Below are 6449 nucleotides of genomic sequence, written 5' to 3' on the forward strand. Positions count from 1 at the left end.
GTTCCCCTGTGTTTCTCTGCACCCTTCTGCAGGTCATCCATGCCATCAATGACGTCCTGCTCCCAAGAGTCATGCGCAACATGGAGGCTACGATGGCTGGCTTTACTGCCCTCGGGTTCCCCAACTGCAGGGGAGCCCTGGATGCAACCCACATCCCCGTCCGTGCCCCGGAGCATCGAGCGGCCCATTTTATAAACAGAAAGGGATATTTCTCAATTGTACTCCAGGCCCTCATGGACCACTGTGGCCGCTTCCTGGACATTTATGCGGGTTGGTCCGGCAGGGCACATGACGCCCGCATCCTACGCAACTTCGACCTGTTTGGCAGGCTGGAGGCGGGGCACTTACTTCCCCCAGCGGGAATTTACTGTCGGGGACGTGCCCATGCCCACATGTGTTGTGGGGGATGCGGCCTACCCCCTGCTGCCCTGGCTAATTGGGGGCGGCTGGACCACAACCGGGCCTGGTTCAACGATTGCCTCAACCGGGCCCGCAACCAAGTGGAGTGCGCCTTCAGGCGTCTGAAAGCCTGGTTTCATTGTTTGCTCACCCGTCTGGAGATGGGTGAGCGGAATGTCCTAGAGGTAGTGACCGCATGCTGCATACTCCACAATCTCGTGGAGCGGAGGGGGGAGGCCTTCCTCCCGGCATGGATGGCAGGCAAGGGCCATGCCTATGAACAGCCTATGAAGAGCTGCCATCCGCCAGGTGCACCACGATGTGGTGCGCATCCAGGAGGCCCTGACGGAGATGTTCTCCCAGGCTCCATAGTAGGGTTGCGTCTGTCTCCCTTTACATCTCCCTCCAATCCCCTCACCTTCCCTCCTTTCCTCCCTTTATCTTCCAACCAACACAGTTTTTTTTGGACCACAACGTTTGAACTTTTTATATACAATGGGGAGGGGGGAGATGTAGGTTGGGAGGGGGAGGAGGCTCTTAACTGGGAGTGGGAGCTACTGATGGGAGGGGTGGCCCCTGCGACTGCTTCTGCGGGGGCAGACCTGTACATGGGGGTGAGGCCACGTCAAGGCAGGCAGCACGGGGAGGTGGGGAGGAGGGGCAGGAGCAGGAGGGGCCATTGGAGGAGCAGGAGGGGGCACGGGCATTGCTGTGGGAGGGATGGCAGGTGCATGGGGCAAGGCCATGCCATAATGTATGGCGTGGCCAATGTGCGTGGTAAGGGTGGAAATGGCATCTGCCATGCGCACGCACTGGGCCTGGAAGGGGCCCCTGGCCTCCTGGCGCCACTGAAGGTCCGCCTCCACCCAGTGTGTGATGGCTGCCTCCACCCGTTTGATGGCCTGCATGTGCCGCCGAAGGAGCTGGTCCCACTGCCGGACCCGCCAGCTTCGTGGTTGGGCGGCTGGGGGTGTTGCCGCTGCTGGGGGTGGGAGGGCTCTTGTGTTGTGTTAACCTGTGGAACTCCCTGCCAGGAGGCTGTGAGGCTTTGGGCTAATCAATCAATGGTGTTTGACAAGGAGCAAGATGAATCCCCACACAGTGCCTGGGAGCACATCTGGCAGACGTGGTCTGGGCTCTCAGATCCCCATCACGTGGGATTCTCCTGGACCGAAACAGGAGAGTGACTGGGGAGTGTACCATCCTTGCAGCAAAACTCAGGTGGCCCTAGGGCCAGCCCGAGCGCTTCCTCCCTCCCCCTCCCGCTAGCCCTCACACATGTAGCCCAGGGACAAGTGTGGCCACAGTGGGGACTTCCCTGAGGGGGCCAGCCAAGGCATCAGGAGCAGGCGAGGGGCTCAGTGGGGGCCACGCTGACAGGGCTGTGATGCTGCGGTTTTCCCAGGAGCAGCCGGCTGTGCCTCAGAGCCAGGCATGGGACAGTGAGCCGTTCTGTGTGCTGCACCCTTGCGGAGGTGCAGGCTCTGGCCTGAACCCCTGGAGCCCTGGCTGGTTCCAGCCGGCATCCACCCTTCCCCCTGGTCCTGCCGGATATGTGTGAGCAGTGTGTAGCTCACGCGGCCTGATTGACGGGCAGCTCTTTCACCTTAGCCCGGACCTGCTCGAGTGTCCAGGCTGGATGTCCCTGGTGTGAGAGCGCCTGGGCCATGCGGTCAAAGATCTCCGTGTTGCAGCGACGGGAGCGGGTGTCGTGGAAAGCCTCCTCCTCCTCCCACAGGTCCAGGAGGGCCTCCAGTTCCCCCGCAGACCGGGATGGCGCCCTATGTTTTCGGCCCCTTGGGGCCTCCTGCACTGGGGGTGCGGGTGGCTGTTCCCCCCTGGAGCAGCCATCCTGCTCTGGTGGCTTTTCGGGGACGGCAGCAGAGCCGCGTGGCAGAGCTCTGGGCAGAGGCGGCAAAGCTGCTTCTGCCTCATGGCCTCTGCAGGCTGCATCTGCATTTAAGGGGGCTTGGGTTACCAGGAAGTCCGGAGCTGCCTGCAGGTACGGAGCGTCCAAGCGGCCACTAGGGCTTTTTTCTGTTTAGACTGCTTTTGCGCAAAATGTCTTGGCTGCCTGTCTACACTGGCCTCTTGCGCAAGAGGGCTTATTCCTGAGCGGGAGTGTCAGAGTATTTGCGCAAGAAGCACTGATTTCGTACATTAGAACGTCAGTGTTTTGCAAAAACTCGTGGCCAGTGTAGACAGGCGGCAAGTTTTTGCGCAAAAGCAGTTGCTTTTGTGCAAAATCTTGCCAATGTAGACACAGCCATAGGGTTCACACCAGACCATGACCAGCAGCAGCCTTTCTGCACTGCACTAGTGTCGGAGGGAAGGGATGGGTGCTGCTTCCAGCCGCAGGGAGGTGAGGTAGGAGGTAGGGATGACTTGGCCTGTGTATTTGAGAAGTCATCTCTTCCCTGCAGGAGGGCTTAAATATGGGACTGTCCCTTTAAAAACAGGACTTCTGATCATCCTACTTAATAAGGCTAGTATGTTAGGCCTAGAATCTGCTCAGAGAGGTACTCTCCTGTGCCCATGCCGCACCCCACTGACTTCACATGCACTTTTGTGCAGTTGTAAGGGTCAGCTTGTTTACAGCAGCGAAGTGGATCAAGTCCTTAGATTTTATTGAAGACATTTATTACTAAGGAAACACCTACTTGTGCTATTTAATACTAATGCTTTGTTCTAGTGCTAGAGCTAAAAACTGGGATCCAAGCATATCGCCGAAGTGGAAATTCTGAAGAATTCCATAGGTGTCACTCTCTTCTTGGCTCTCCAGCTAAGTAAGCACTTTTCCTCCCATTCCAGCACACAGTTACTTTCCTTCTTCACCGAGGGTTAACAATTTTCAGTCATTCAAACCGAAGCAGCTAATTTATATTCTCACTCTAACTAGGAAATTCTCAGATTGTCTCTGAGCTGTGTTGTTCTACTGATTATAAGGCCAATATTCATGGCCCTAATAAAATAATAAAACTTAATGGTATAGACACAGATTTTAAATGCAATTCATTTGGTAGCTAAATAGCCTTAATTGTTTAACTTTCCTCCCTAGAGTGGCTATAATTTCAATAACTACAGTATATACTTTGCACTATTTTAACTCACATTGGGATTCACATTTAGAGTAGTTTGCTATTTTTGCTATTTCCTTCTAATTGCTTTGCTTCTACTCTCTGTCTCTTCTGGGGTGTGTCTAGACTACATGGCTCCATCGACGGAGCCATGTAAAATAGCCTACTCGACATAGTCAATGAAGCGGGGATTTAAATAATCCCCACTTCATTAAAATAAAAATGGCCGCTGCGCTGTTCCAACAATCAGCTGATCCGGCACAGTGCGGCAGACTAGATGCAGCGGGGCTTCACGTTTCACAAGGTTTACAGGAGCAATCGACAAAGGCTTCCCTTGTCGACCGTGCCGCGTCTAGACTGCCGTGGTGTGCTGGATCAGCTGATTGTCGGCACAGCGCAGCAGCCATTTTTATTTTAATGAAGCGGGGATTATTTAAATCCCCGCTTCATTGACTATGTCGAGTAAGCTACTTTACATGGCTCCGTCGACGGAGCCATGTAGTCTAGATACACCCCTGAATAGGTCTCTTTCTCCTCCTGTTCTGCAGAATCTCTCCTTACCCCAATTCAGCTAAGTGTCTCAAACATTTGTGGTGACACAAAGAGGGACAAGATCCTGCTGGACAGAGACTGAAAGTGACATTTCCTAAACAGAAATTTCTGCCTGTAATGAGTGATAGGTCTCATTTGTCTTTTGGCAGCGGTAATATTTCCCTTTTTCAGTTCTGCTAATTATATGCTGTTACAAGCATATACTGCACAAGCATCTAAATACTATTCTCATTATCACTATTGATACCCTGTTGTCATTAACTTTTTCAATAATCCAAAGAAAAAGTCCATCTAATACCGTGGTCCCCAACACGGTGCCCGCGGGCGCCATGGCGCCCGCGGGGGCATTTCCATGCGCCCTCCATGGCGGGGGGAACGCCAGCCCCGGGCGCGCGGCGCTGGGCGGGGGGAGCGCCGGCCCCGGGCGCGCGGTGCTGGGCGGGGTGAGCGCCGGCCCCGGGCATGCAGCTATGGGGGGGGGCGCCCCCAGGCATGTGGCTATGGGGGGGGCCGCCCCCGGGGCGCAAGTGTCCCCGCCCCCTGGCGCCCGGTGGGCGAACGGCCATGCCCCCTGGCGCCCGACAACCTCGAAAGGTTGGGGATCACTGATCTAATAGAACCACGTACTTACTGCCTATTAATTTTTTCTAAATAGGTTGAGATGATGACTTCATTCCTGAATAGGTTCATTTAAGTTCATCTAATGTTCATATTGATGTTACAAAGAAATAAATTATGGAAAATCTGCACAAAGCTAAAAGAACCGGCTTTATTACAATGCAATCTGTTCTCATTCTTGACAGCCTAATGTGTTGTTGCTGCCTAAAGAATGCATTTAACCAGTTTATTGTCTCTAGAGTCTTCAGTGTCATTGGGCTGCACACACATTAAACTACCTTTATAGCTTTTTCTCTTAGTAGCTATTTGCTCTGTACCTCATCTAAACGAAAACTTACAAGAGTATTAAGACAAAAGCAAGAACTTTATCACTATGATTCATCTGTAAATACAGAAAAGACAGAACATTTAATGGTGGGTCAGACAGAACATTTAATGGTGGGTCCTTATGCTGTGCAGTATTTCCTTTAGCTTTTTTGGCAGCCCCTTAAAAGTTAGGAGATGAATACGAGTTACAACATGGTCTTTAATTATGTGACCATGTCACCTCTCGTGCTACCCACTAGTTTCCAATAAGCACTGGGCTGTTTATCTTTCACTGAGCTGTGTGTTTATTCCTCTCTTACATAATGATACCATCAGGGGCGGCCCGCGGCTATAGGCTGACTCGGCCGTTGCCTATGGTGCCACCTTCAATGGCACCCGATTATGATGTCTCGGAGTGCCCGGGGTGCCCAATGATGACGTCACCCCTTTGATGGTTCATTGACGGCCGTGCAGGCGGGGGCACCAATCACGCGTTCCGCCTGGGGCGCCAGCTGCCGCAGCCTGCCTCGAGCTGCTCCTGGATACCATGCAATGCTGGCTTACAACTAGGCTTCCTTGCAGCTCTCACTCCCCAGCCCAGGCTTACCTTTTGAGCCTCTGTTGCCTTCCTTTATATTCTCCCCAAATGGCTTGTGAGCTCAGCCCAGGGAGTCTCACTCAGGTGCTCACTTTCCCCCTATACAAAGTGTACCTCTACCTCAACTTAGACTATTTCTACACTGCCCCTCTCTTGTGGAAAAACATATGCAAATGAGGCTGTGTGGAATATTGCAATGCCTCATTTGCATAATTAATGAGGTTTCATTTCCCCCCCAGAAGAATGGCTCTTGTGCATGAGAGGCATTTTGTGCAAAAAAGAGCTGTGTAGACAGCTCCTTTTTGTGCAAAAGCCTCTTGTGCAAAAACAGAACCTCATTAATTATGCAAATGAGGCACAGCGATATTCCACACTTAGCCTCATTTGCATATGTTTTTCCGCAAGAGAGGGGCAGTGTAGACATAGCCTATGTGCTGACAATTTTAGTTGGACATATTCCTGGAGGTTTTGTCACATGACATAATCTTAAATTAAAGGTTAATTTTTAGTCCCTGGAGACTCAAAGACAAAGGGCCTGATGTGCAAAGGTGCCCGTTCCCCCAAGAGGAATAACGTGTCTGCTCCTGGCTTCCTGTGCTAACATTGATCCTTTGCTACGCTGTGTCCGTGAGAACCAATAAAACCTTCTACTCTATTGGCTAGATGAGAGTCACATCTGGCTGTGGATGGGGTACGTTACAGTAGCCTGCTCCCAGGAGCCACACCCTGTGCCAACAGCTCCTCCTGGTCATGTGGCTGAACTATCCTCCAGCCCTGCCCCCAGCCACACCTCCTGTCTGGGGTCATACAGCCCATTGGTGGTGGGGCGAATGATGGTACTGCTGCACAACCAGGAGGAGCTGCTGGTATGGGACACACGCTCCTGGAAGCAGCAGCAC

This window comes from Pelodiscus sinensis, chromosome 2 (assembly GCF_052426305.1).
Source record: "Pelodiscus sinensis isolate ZL-2025 chromosome 2, ASM5242630v1, whole genome shotgun sequence".
Lineage (NCBI taxonomy): Eukaryota > Metazoa > Chordata > Testudines > Trionychidae > Pelodiscus > Pelodiscus sinensis.